Consider the following 13,874-nt stretch of genomic DNA (forward strand, 5'->3'; position numbering starts at 1 on the left):
CAACCTATATGCATCTATAATAAAATTAAACACATAGGCTCACACATGCACACTTTGGATGGGTCCTATCATGTTGCTAGGTCATACACAGATGAAAGAAGATTGTAAATTTACCTGTTACAAATTATTTACTTGACTAAGGGAGCCATCAGATCATTAGATCTGGCAAAAAGTAACCATGGCTATTTGCAATCAAGTAATAATAGGTTTTGAAAACTTGCACACAAGCTAAAACACATATCCTCCAACAAGGTTAGCTGGATAGTTGGATGTAGGATTTATTTAATTTTAAATTAAATAATTAATTTCGAAATTAAACTATTAATTAAAAAAAAATTTGAAAATTTCGAATTAAATTAAAATTTAAATTTAAAATTAAACCTACAATTTTTGAAAAATTAAGTTTCAACCAACCTAAATATCATTTCAAAATTTGCTAACTACTTTTAAAATTTAAATGTTATTTTATAAATAAAAATTAAATAAAAAATTAAAAAAGATAAATGGATATCTTTTTTCAGATTTTAAATGTAATTTAAATAAATAAAATAACAAAATTTAAAAGTTAGCAAAATATCTTATATCTATTTAAAATTACATGATTATAGTTATCTTATTTTAAATTTAAATAAGGTTAAATTATTTAAAAAAAGATTAATTTAAAATATTAAAATCTGACCTTAAATTTAAAAATAAGATAAGATATAATCAAATTTAAAAATAAGATAGATTATTAAGCAAAAAAGATAGATACTAACTATTTACAAATTCAAATTACACTAATATCTTGAATTAAATTTAAAAAATATTAAATTAATTTATTATGATAATTAGAATTGAATTAGGAATAGTAATAGTATAAATACAGAACTACACAAAAAATCGGAACTTAATTCCATGAAAAAGCATGAAAAAATGAAGAAAAACGAAAAAATTGTGAGCTGTACGGACAGTTTTCGCGATCGCAGGAAAATTTCAGCACAACTCCGATTTTTTCGAATCTTCAAAAAATCATAACTAATTCAAATGAAATCAAAATTGAGTTCTGTAAAAAAGTAACTTGCTTAATTTTTTCCATACTATTCAATTATTTTAAACGAAAATTTACAAACACCAACCAATCATCAAATAACACTCAATACAACATGATACCATCCAAAAACAAACAAACAATCGTTTTAAAGTCCAAATTTCTTGCAAGTAAATCAATTACCATGGCTCTGAGGCCAGTTGTTGGAAATTATTTTACCAGGATCTTAGATCTACTCACAAGTATGTTGATTAACACCCTAAATATGAACTTTCTAAAACGATGAAATAAACACGTATAAAGTTTAGGAAACCTTACATTGGGTGCAGCGGAATATAATGACTCCTTCCGTTCAGATATCTAGCCCTTGATTCCTTTTTGTAGCAGAGCATTATCAATATCTGAACCTGGATCTCTTTCTCTAAATCTTTGATGTTGAAACTCCTTCTTGCTGAAAGTCTTTCTTCACGATCTTCCTCACTATGGTTGAGGTATCACTTGCTGTGTGTGGGCACTACTCATACACTAAGGATTTTTGAAATTTAAGGAAGAAGAAAGAGAGAGTGGGTTCGGCCAAAGATAGGGAGAGAGAGAGGCTCAGTTTTTCTGAATCAGAAGTGTCAGAAGAAAAGTGTAATTTTCCTAAAGCCTTCACTATCTATTTATAGCATTCCACTAGGGTTAGGTTTGAATTATTTGGCATTAAAATAATGAAAATATCAGAGGGAAAACCCTACAAAAGTGGCCGGCCATGCAAGGTGGATTTGGGCCTCACTTTTTGCAATTTTGCAGTTTTATCTTTTCTGCATCTGATTTTCTAAAAAACGCCAATTTTCTAATTCAACCATTTAAATGCCAATTCTAACTATTTAATAACTATAAATAATTATTAAATAATATTTTCATTTATCATATTTATTAATTGAACCATACAAAGTATCATAATTAACAAATATGACCCTAAAACTCTTTCTTTACAATTTCGCCCTTACTTAGTGAAAAATTCACAAATAGACATAGTCTAATTTGAGAATTATAATTGATTAATCAAAACCAATTACATGAGTCTTACAAGCAATACTATCTCAACTAGTGCGGGGACCATGGGTCTATATAACCGAGCTTCCAATAAGTAGATCAAGAATTTATTACTAAAATTCACTAACTTATTAATTCTTCGTTGAATCCACGCATAGAACTTAGAATTGCACTCTCAGTATATAGAATGCTCTATATGTTCCACCATATAGACACATCATTAGTTATCCATTGTTATAATCCTAATTTGATCAATGATCCTCTATATGAATGATCTACATTGTATGAAACACCCTAACTAACATAGGCGTAGTACGTGATTTTTAAACATACCGTGCAGCTCGTTGCTAATCAACGAGGTTTATGGAAAACGTGATTAATTAAAATTTTTGCTTTTTTAATTAAACTTATAAAATAATATTACAAAAGACTCGGGATCCCGATTACAAAATCATTTACAAAAAGATTTAACTGTTTATACAAAATAATTGTCGCCTAGCGACTATTTACAAAATTAGCCTCGCTGTCCCGAGGATCGTACTCTCCAGGCCTAACCGCCCCGACATGTACAACCTTCATAAGCTCGCTCACGGTCCATCAGCTTTAGCCTTGCCTTTACCTACACATAAACATAGAACTGTGAGTCGACAGACTCAGTAAGAAAAGCATAATAATACTCATACATAAATCCCAGTCATGATCAGACGCCCATATTCCTGATCATAGCCCTAACTGGCGTGTCCAACACGATACTGAGTCCCACTACTGCCGTGTCCAACACGGTACTGAGTCACTACTGTCGTGTCCAACACGGTACTGAGTTCTGAACGTTCATAGGGACGGTACTATTGACACGTAACAGCCTGATCGGTCGAACCGGTCATACTCCGCCGTCGGTCATACTCCGGCTGTACCGACGTGTTACTATATCCACCGATCGGTCGAACCGGTCATACTCCGCCGCTGGTCATACTCCAGCCTGTACCGACGGGATACGTCAATAGTACGGAACCACCAACCAAGTGTCAGCCTGATCGGTCGAACCGGTCATACTCCGGCTGCTGGTCATACTCCAGCCTGTACCGACGTGACAGGGTTGGATGGTTCGAAGCCAACATACATAACTAATGTAATCTAACAGGCTTCCTACATGCACGCTAAACATGTAATCTACATATGCATACTAGGCCTGAACATAAAAACCGCTAAACCGTGGGAACCGCCTAACCCATTAGAATCCGCCCGTATGAAAACCGCCCATTAAAAACCCGCAAAAATTGGATTGGGTTAAATTTTAACCCGCTGTTTGGCGGGCGGGTACGGGTTAGCCTATAAACGGGCGGGTTCAACCCGTACCCGTAATATATTATTATTATTATTATTTTTAAAATAATTTAATTTATACCTGCCTAAAAGAAACTAAAACAAAAAAAAAACCTAAAACTAAATCCCTAAATCTTTCCCCCTTCTTCACAGTCGCACGCCAGCGTCCCCCTCCCCCTTATTCTCCGCTCGTCGTCGTTCCCCCCTTCTTCGTCGGACCGTCGACAGTCGCCGCCGCCACTTCCAGCCCGGGACGTTCACCCACCCAGCCCAGGTATACATTTTATAATCTCTTACTTTCTGAGAATGTTGAGTACTGTGATTGAGAATGTTGAGTTATATATAGCCATTTCATATTTGTGATTGTTTTGATTGATGCATAATATTATGATGTATCTTCTTTGTTTGTACTCGTTCTTATAATGTATTTATTTTCAATATTCCGTTCCCAACCCCCACTTCTTTTGCTGCTTTCGTTTTTTGCTTTTGTTTGGGGCCAATGATTAAAAAATTCATTTAGATAAGTATATGTCTGAAATTACTATGTAGATTAACTAATCTTCTCTATGAGGCATTTGTATTTATATTTTATTCATTGATATTCTTGGCGTTTGGCTTGTGTGAATCTGAGAAAAGTTCGCAATTATCAAATTGATGATTCATTGTGAATACATTATACCACTAATTCCTTCCCTCCGTATCTATGTTCTAATTTTTGTTTTGTTTTATTTATGGTCATATGATGATTTTGAATGCATAGACAATAGGTCAGGAGCTACCATTCTTTTCAACTACTTTTTCTCATATAACGGTATCTTTTTCAATATTTAAATTCATTTTTCTTTCATTCTGGGGTTTTCTACTTCTTGGCCTTTACTGCTAGTGTTCAACTTATTATATTTTAAAATATATATTTATATAATATTTGTTTGAAAGTAAGTAGTATATATATTTGCTACTGACATTGGCATGTGTTGATACTTGGATTCCAATCTAGTGTCCATAGTTGTAAATTACAGGTAGGAGGGGCTCTTCAACTTCAAATGTTCTCTCCTCTTTCTGTTTTTTTGCTAATAAATTGTCCACGTCTATTTTAGTTGGATATTACTATAGAGTTTTGATTTGGTGGTCATTTTTAGTACGTGTAATTATGTTAATTTTTTTTTTGTTGTTGAACGAATTAGGACAATTTATTGATGAGAGGGACTTTAAAAGAATGTCCATCAAATGGGTGAATTACTGTCTGGTAAATATATATAAATGGGCTGTATAATAACTCTGTTACTTAATAAATTCACAGAATGAGATACCACTAATTCCTTCCCTCCGTATCTATGTTCTAATTGCCATACAAGAATGTAAAACAATTCCACTCTTTGCTCTTCTGGTGTGTGTACATTTTGTGAAACAATTATGTGCATAGTATTATTCTTACTTGTTTTTTTCTTTTGTATTTGTTTGCTTGGTTTCAGAGTACGTAGTGGTATTGAGTGATACGTTTTATAGGTCATTATTTGTTTTGTTGAAGCAATTTGTAATCTAAATCTAAGGTATTATTTTATTTTTTTTTCTTAATTCGTTAGATGATGACAGTGTCAATTTTATTATCATGAAAATTAGAGGACATGCGTGGTAGAGTATTATAAACTTCATATATAAAAATTAGAAAATGAAGAAGGACAAGTACATGTTCTTCATTTTGCAAGGATGAAAATGATTGCTAATGTGTCACATATACAACCAATTGAGTATATTATGCTATGACAATAATAATAAGAGATTATTAAAAAAAAAAGAGAGACTAATAATAGAAAAAAAAAAAATAGCCATTAGTTATTCAAAGTGGAATGCGTGAAGGATTTTAAATCACACCAAATTATATAATATATATATATAAATAAATTTTCACAAAAAAAAAAGAAATAAATTTACAACAACATAAAAAAAAAGTTATGGATATTTTTGGCACTGTGTTCTTGTTTGTGGGAGCCTTTGGTCTACATGTTTTCTTAGGATTTGTGTTTTCTCTAATTAATTATATGAATTTGCTTTATATGTTCAATTGTAAACTTAAATATAAATAAAAATAGATTTTTGAATAACTGAAATTTTTGTTTTTATTTTTTATTTTTGATCGTGTTTGTTTTGATTATTTTTGTGTATGAAATTTATTTTGCCATAGTCTAAAATTAATTTAATTATTTAGGTGGAGTTATGGATATTAATATAGAAATACAAGATGTGGTTATAGAAGATAATGATATGCCTAATATTGAAGTGGAAGAGGAAGTAGAAAATGATAAAGAGGAAGTGGGGAATGAGAAAAATAAGAAGCCTAAGGGGAAGTCAGATATTTGGCAGTTTTTTACTAGAATTGTGGGTGGTAATCTTGAGGATCCTAGGGCAGCATGTAATTTTTGTGGGAAGGATTATGCTGCTCACCCTAAAAATTGCGGAACTAGTACTTTATGGAATCACTTGAATCGGTGTCCAAAGAATCCTAATAGGGTGAACAAACAAAAGATCTTGTGTTTCGAACCTAAGAAAGAGGGAGAGGGTGGTGTTACTGCGAACTTGATTGCAGTGCAATTTGATAAACAAAAGTGTAGGCAGTCTATTGCAAAATACATTTTGTTGGAGGAGTTGCCTTTTAGGCATGTGGAGAGTGAAGGGTTTAGGCAATTGATTCGTCAGTTAGAACCGAGACTTGAAACTATATCCCGTATGACAATTGCTAGAGACATTTATCAACTGTACTTGGATGAAAAAGAAGTGATTAGAGGTGTTTTGAAAAAAGTAAGGGTTTCTCTTACTACTGACACATGGACTTCTATCCAAAATATAAACTATATGTGTCTCACTGCACATTGGATTGATAGTGATTGGAAGTTACAAAAAAGGATCATTAACTTTTGTCAAATCACTGATCATAAAGGGGAGACAATAGGGACTGAGATTGAAAGTTGTCTTAATCAATGGGGGATTCATAAGATTTTCACAATTACAGTTGATAATGCTAGTACAAATAGCACTGCCATTGAGTATGTTTTGAGAAAATTCAAGAGCAAAAGGCATGCTATAATTTTGGATGGAGAGTTCTTGCATTTAAGATGTTGTGCACATATTGTCAATCTGATAGTAACTGATGGGCTAAAGGAGAAAAATGAGTCAATTGCTGCCATAAGAAATGCTGTGAAATATGTGAGATCATCACCATCAAGGTTGTTGGCATTTAAAGAATGTGTCAAAGTCAAGATATTGAGTGTAAGGGGCTATTGTGTTTAGATGTGCCTACAAGATGGAACTCTACTTATTTGATGTTAGAGTGTGCTCTTAAGTTCCAAAAGGCATTTGACAGGATAAAGACTGACAAAAATTATAGGTATTATTTCACTGAGGAGGATAATGGAAAGCGTAAGGAAGGACCACCTAATGAAGATGATTGGGAAAATGCAAGGATCTTTGTGAAGTTTTTAAAAACGTTTTATGAAGTCACTTTGAAATTTAGTGGGTCTTCTTATGTGACCTCTAACTTGTATTTTCAAGAGATCTGCGAAATTCAGAATGAGTTGATAACTTTGTCAGAGGCAAGAGATGGAATGCTATCCTCCATGGCTGCTAATATGAAGAGAAAATTTGATAAATATTGGGGAGAGTCAAAGGCAGCTAATGGTGCATTAATCATTGCTACTGTTCTTGATCCTAGGTACAAGTTACAATTTGTGGTTGACTGTTATGAAACTTTCTATGATATATCATTGCAGTCAAAGTTGATTAAGAAAATTGAAGAGAATTTGCGCAAGCTGTTTGATTTTTACAATGAGATGCACTTTGGTGTGGGCCCAAGTTCAACTATAAGTTCTAATTTACCAGTTTCTGTTGAAGGAGATACAACTAAACCTGGGGGACTTGTCTCCAAGTTTATGTCTAAAAAACGACAACATGATGGTGAAAGAAATAGAAATGAGATTGACAAATATTTGGCTGATGATACTGAAGATTTTGTTGTGGGTCAGCGTTTTGATATCTTGAAGTGGTGGACGGGACAATCGAATAGGTATCCGGTATTATCTTTGATTGCTCAAGATGTTTTGGCCATTCCTGTTACCACCGTGCCATCGAGTACGCATTTTCAATTGGGGCGTATTCTTGATCCATTTCGAAGCTCATTACTACCAAAGACAGTGGAGGGTCTAATATGTTTGAAGAATTGGTATAGTGAAAGCAACCAACCAATTATTGTCAAGGAATACATGGATGAAGAAGAATTACTAAATACTTCTGAACAACTTGAAAATGGTAAAATATACTATTTGATCTTGAAAACTCCTTATACATAAATTTTATTATTACTGTTACGCTAAAAAAAATTATCTTGTTATGATATATATTTCTTTCGTTTGCAGAGATTATTACTACTCCTAGCGAGCATCCTAAATGATATATAGCATTGTTGCAAGTTTGAAATGGTTTCATTAGAGATTAAGGTTGGTTATTATAATTATGTATTGTAATTTAATCAATATCAAGTTGTTATTTATATAGTAATTAAATTTTTTTATTATTTTGCAGAGTTGCATTTCATTTGGAGCCTACTTTTGAAGTCACTTTTGTGTTAATTATGGAGACTTTATGAATTATTATGAACTTAGATTGTGTTATGGACTTAAATTATGGACTTTTTTTTTGGATTGTTATGAACTTGTATGGACTTTTTAAGGACTTTTTCTAGATTGTTATGGAGTAGTACTATGGAATTTATAAGAATTGTTACGAAATTTTCATGATTATTATTATGCCTTGTTATGGAGTTTATAAAGATTGATATGAATTTCTTAAGGACTTTTATGCATTGTTATTAACAGGTATAAATTTTTAGTTATTTTTTTTTTCTTGTGACAATATACTTTGGAAGTTTTGATTTTTAAGCAACCCAACCGCCCAAAAAACCGCATAAAACCGCCCTCTAAAAAACCGCCCAACCCAAACTTTTATTGGGCAGGTATGGGTTGTGATTTTAAAAAACCGCCAAATAAAAAAACCGCCAAACCGCCCAAAAACCGCCCAACCCAACCCATGTGCAGGCCTAATGCATACTGTTATACTAATCTTACCTGGATTCCGAATTCAGGTGTGCCGGTCAACCTGACTGGAACTTTAACTGCGCGGCGGATTACAGGCTCCTAAACCATAAAAATCACAACACTATAAGTGACACGCTAAATCACTTCCCGGGGACTTAAACTAGGAACGAAAAGTTTCCCTATCGATAAAAAGCATGGCAATACCCCCTAAAACATAAAAACGAGGAAAACTAGGGTCCCTGAATTTTCCCCAACCGGTAGACCGGTTGCCCAACCGGAATTCCGGTTCTGGGAAAATTCAGAACCCCCATCCGGAATTCCGGATGCACAACCGGAATTCTGGTTCCTCGCAGGCAGCAACAATCAAAAATTCATATCTTCCTCAAATCAACTCCAAATCATCTCAAACCTTCCAGACCTATTCCATATAACCCCTAGAACATTTCTAAGGCATCAAAACCACCCAGATTGCACATAATCAAAAATCACCATTAGAGCTCAAGCTTTGAGTTCTAAACTCAAACTTGAGCAAACCTAGCTAACATGCAATCAAACCAGCTTGAATCTACTTAAACATGCTTAAAATAGCTTCTGAAATCAATAACAAACATCAACAACATCACAGCAACAGATTCAATCATTTCTCTTTGAAAACCATATTTTTCAGCTAAAAATTCCAAACTTGAGCAAAGCAATTAACATTCATTACAAACAACCTAAATAACTACAAATTAACATGCTTAAATCTCAGAAACAACAACAAGATCACAGCAGCAACAATATCAAAGTTTCATGCATGCATCAACTATTTTCATCATAAATTTCAAGAAAACAAGGTAAGAAACTAAACAAAGAAATACCTCAATGAGAATCACTTTGATCTTGCTAAAACCACTAGAATCAACCAAGAAAAACCCAGCCCTTTGCACAACCACAACCAGCCGAGAGAGAGAGAGGAAAAGAGAGAGAAAAGCTTTTCCAATTTTTTCTATTTTTAAACTTTGTAATTTTTTTGAATGAAATGAAAATAATAGTCATTACCCCCCATATAATCAGCCAACAAATAAATAAAATAAACACTTAATTTTTCAATTAATAAACTCACTAGAAGACAAAATACTAATGGGGCAAAAAGACCATTTTGCCCCTCCACACTAAAACCACATAAATCACACTAAAGGGGTATTTTTGGAAAATTCTAAATTCCCGGCCATTCCCGACATTCCCAATATCTAATAAACCGTCCCAAACTACTAACATACTAAGTTGTGATTTCTACTGAGCCAAACACCGAGTTCCAAAATATCGGGCACCGGAAATGCAAAATATGAAAACTACTGAATGACATAGCAATGCATTTCTGAATTCAATAATAACAACATAATAAATTATTTAAATAGCTATAAATAATTTTCATAAATAATCATGATTAACTGCTAATTTCCAAATTAAACTAAGCGGTCTTTACAACTATCCCCCCCTTAAAAGGATTTCGTCCCCGAAATCTAACCTGAATAACTCTGGATATTGAGCTCTCATATCTGACTCTAGCTCCAAGGTGGCTTCCTCCACCTTGCTGTTTCTCCAGAGAACTTTGACCAATGCTATGGTCTTATTCCGAAGGACTTTATCCTTTCTATCCAGGATCTGCACTGGTTGTTCTTCATAAGTCATATCTGGCTGCAGTTCTAGGCTCTCATAACTGAGTATATGAGAGGGATCTGAAACATATTTTCTCAACATCGAGACATGGAATACGTTATGAACTGCTGATAAAGCTGGAGGCAATGCTAACCGATATGCCACTTGACCTATCTTTTCGAGAATCTCGAAAGGTCCTGTAAATCTAGGGCATAACTTGCCTCTTTTCCCGAAACGTTTGATTCCCTTCATCGGAGATACCCGTAAAAACACATGGTCCCCTACTTGGAACTCAACATCTCTGCGTTTCGGATCTGCGTAACTCTTCTGTCTGCTCTGTGAGGCAAGCATTCTAGCTTTTATCTTCTCTATTGCCTCATTGGTCCGCTGTACTGACTCTGGACCTAGGTATTTCCTCTCCCCTGTCTCATCCCAGTGGATGGGAGATCTACACTTCCTATCGTATAACAGTTCATAGGGAGCCATCCCTATCGTACTCTGATAACTGTTGTTGTAAGAAAATTCTATCAACGGTAGATACTTATTCCATGAGCCTTCGAAATCCATAACACATGCTCGCAACATGTCCTCCAATATCTGAATTGTCCTTTCGGACTGACCATCTGTCTGAGGATGTAATGCTGTACTGAATTTCAGCTTTGTACCCATTGCTCGCTGCAAACTCTGCCAAAATTTGGAGGTGAACTTCGGATCCCTGTCTGAAACTATAGACTTCGGTACCCCGTGAAGTCTTACTATCTCTCTGACATACAACTCTGCCAACTGATCCACTGTAAATGTTGTTCTAACCGGCAGAAAATGAGCAGATTTCGTAAATCGATCCACCACTACCCAGATGGAGTCAAATAAACCCGTGGTCCTAGGCAATCCGACCACAAAATCCATCGTGACATCTTCCCACTTCCATTCTGGTAGGGTTAGAGGATGCAACAACCCTGCTGGTCTCTGATGTTCAGCCTTAATCTGCTGACAGGTGAGGCATCTCGATACGAATTCTACCAAATTCTTCTTCATACCTTTCCACCAGAAGTACGGTTTCAAATCTTGGTACATCTTAGTGGTGCCGGGATGCAGAGAATACGAGGTAGAATGAGCCTCCTCAAAGATCTCATTCCTGAGTTCCACACTATTCGGAACACAAATCCTAGCTTTATACAAAAGCATCCCGTTATCTGACACTGAAAAGTCCTTGGCTTGACCAGCTCACACCTCATCCCTGATCTTCACTAACTCTGGATCCGTCATCTGAGCGATATTTATTCTTTCCAACAGGTCAGATTGCAGCGTTAAGTTGTGAAGCTGACGTACCACAAACTCAATGCTGGATCTAACCATATCCTCTGCTAGCTGAGGTGAGATCTGAACCATACTAGCTACTTGCCCGGGACCTTTTCTGCTCAGGGCATCGGCCACTACATTGGCCTTTCCGGGGTGATAGAGGATTTCACAGTCGTAATCTTTCACTAATTCCAACCAACGCCTTTGTCTCATATTTAAATCTTTCTGAGTAAAGAAGTACTTGAGACTTTTATGGTCGGTATAGATTTCACACTTTTCCCCGTAAAGGTAATGCCGCCAAATCTTCAATGCGAAAACCACCGCGGCCAACTCTAGGTCATGAGTCGGGTATCGCTGTTCATAATCCTTTAACTGACGGGAGGCATAAGCGATAACTCGATCGACTTGCATCAATACACACCCCAAACCCTGTTTGGATGCGTCACAATAAACTATGAACTTCTCCTTGTTTGAAGGCAAAGCTAGCACTGGAGCGGTAATCAACCTCCGCTTTAGCTCCTGAAAACTAGCTTCGCACTTGTCTGACCAAATAAATCGCTGATTTTTCTTTGTAAGTTCGGTTAGGGGCATTGAAATTTTAGAGAACCCTTCGACGAACCTACGGTAGTACCCAGCTAAACCCAAGAAGCTTCTGATCTCTGTCACTGTCTTCGGTCTCGGCCAATCCCTGACGGATTCGATCTTCCCGGGATGCACCTTGATCCCATCTTTGCTCACAATGTGCCCTAGGAAAGACACCTGAGATAGCCAGAACTCACATTTCTTGAACTTGGCATAAAGCTTATGTTCTCGAAGCCGTTGCAGTACCATCTGAAGATGTAATTCATGCTCCTCTTCTGATTGAGAGTACACAAGGATGTCGTCGATAAACACAATCACACAGATATCGAGGAAATCCTTGAATACTCTATTCATCCAGTCCATGAATGCTGCAGGAGCATTGGTTAGTCTGAATGACATAACCAGAAACTCGTAATGTCCATACCTAGTGCGGAAGCCATCTTCGGAATGTCCTCCTCTCGGATTCTCAACTGATGATAACCCGAATGGAGATCAATCTTAGAAAAGACCGTCTTCCCTTGAAGCTGATCGAACAAATCATCGATCCTAGGTAATGGATATTTATTCTTCACCGTCAGCTTGTTCAATTCTCTGTAGTCGATGCACATTCTCATAGATCCATCTTTCTTCTTGACAAATAAAACCGGGGCTCCCCAGGGTGACACACTGGGCCGAATAAACCCTATGTCAAGCAACCCTTGGAGCTAAATCTTTAATTCCTTAAGTTCAGCTGGAGCCGTTCTATACGGGGCTTTGGAAACTGGTTCCACCCCTGGTGCCAAATCTATCACGAAGTCAATCTCCCGCTGAGGTGGTAACCCTGGAAGTTCTTCGGGAAAAACATCCAAAAATTCCCGAACCACTTTGATGTCCTCTGGCCGAATGGTATCTGGCCGAGTGGTGTCCACCACCATGGCTAGAAACCCTAAACAACCGCCGTGCAACAACTCCCTAGCTGACATGGCTGAAATCACCGGGATCCGGGATCCCTGAACTGAACCAACAAACACAAATGGTTCTTCACTTTCCGGTTGGAAGATCACCATCTTCCTTTTACAATCTATACTCGCCGAATATTTAGATAGGAAATCCATTCCTAAAATAATATCGAACTCTACTAAACTCATCTCTATCAAGTCAGCACTTAACTCTCTACCATCTATCCTGATCGGCATAGACCTAATCCACCTGTTGGAGATAACCAACTCTCCGGCAGGTAATAGGGTTCCAAACCCCGATTCATATCTATCGTACGGTCTATCCAATTTACTAAAGACTCTGGCTGCCACATAAGAATGTGTAGCCCTAGAATCAAACAGCACTGAGTAAAGCGAGTTATTAACAGAAAGCTGACCTGTGACAACTGATGGGCTGGCATCTGCATCAGCCTGAGCGATGTCGAACACCATGGCTGGAGTGGGTATCGCCGGAGCTCTCGCTGCCTCTGAGCGGAGCTGGGGACAGTCCCTCTTGAAGTGTCCGGGCATGCCACAGTGAAAGCAGCCCTGACCCTTGCACTCACCCCGATAGTGCCTTTTGCAGCTAGGGCACTCGGGATAGGAGAATCGGGTCTCTGTACTACCAGGACGACTCCCTCTATTCTGGTTCCCCCGGAACCTCTTGTTCTGACTCGAGCCACCGGAACAGTGGGTGCTCTCTTCCTCTGATCAATGGCCGAACCACTACTCCCCCTGCTAAAGCCTGATGCAGGAGGGGTAGGAGCCCCGCCACTCACCGGAGTACTAGCTGACTCCGACATACACCCAACTGCGCCCTCAGCTCGCAGTGCCTTCTCCACCATCTGAGCATAGGTGGTGTTGTCGTCCGTGGTGATCATCAAATCGTGTTTGATCTTCGCATTCAACCCATCAAGATAC

At 36.9% G+C, this 13,874-nt stretch overlaps 1 long non-coding RNA gene across 1 annotated transcript; it reads left to right on the plus strand.

Moving 5' to 3' along the window:
* Positions 1–7,544: 7,544 nt before the first annotated feature.
* On the plus strand, positions 7,545–8,656 carry LOC133035833 (uncharacterized). The gene is made up of 3 exons (XR_009686955.1): positions 7,545–7,690; positions 7,798–7,878; positions 7,964–8,656. It is a non-coding gene; the product is annotated as an uncharacterized LOC133035833 (long non-coding RNA).
* The last annotated feature ends 5,218 nt before the right edge of the window (positions 8,657–13,874 follow it).

The sequence above is a fragment of the Cannabis sativa genome, chromosome 3 (genome assembly GCF_029168945.1).
Source record: "Cannabis sativa cultivar Pink pepper isolate KNU-18-1 chromosome 3, ASM2916894v1, whole genome shotgun sequence".
Lineage (NCBI taxonomy): Eukaryota > Viridiplantae > Streptophyta > Magnoliopsida > Rosales > Cannabaceae > Cannabis > Cannabis sativa.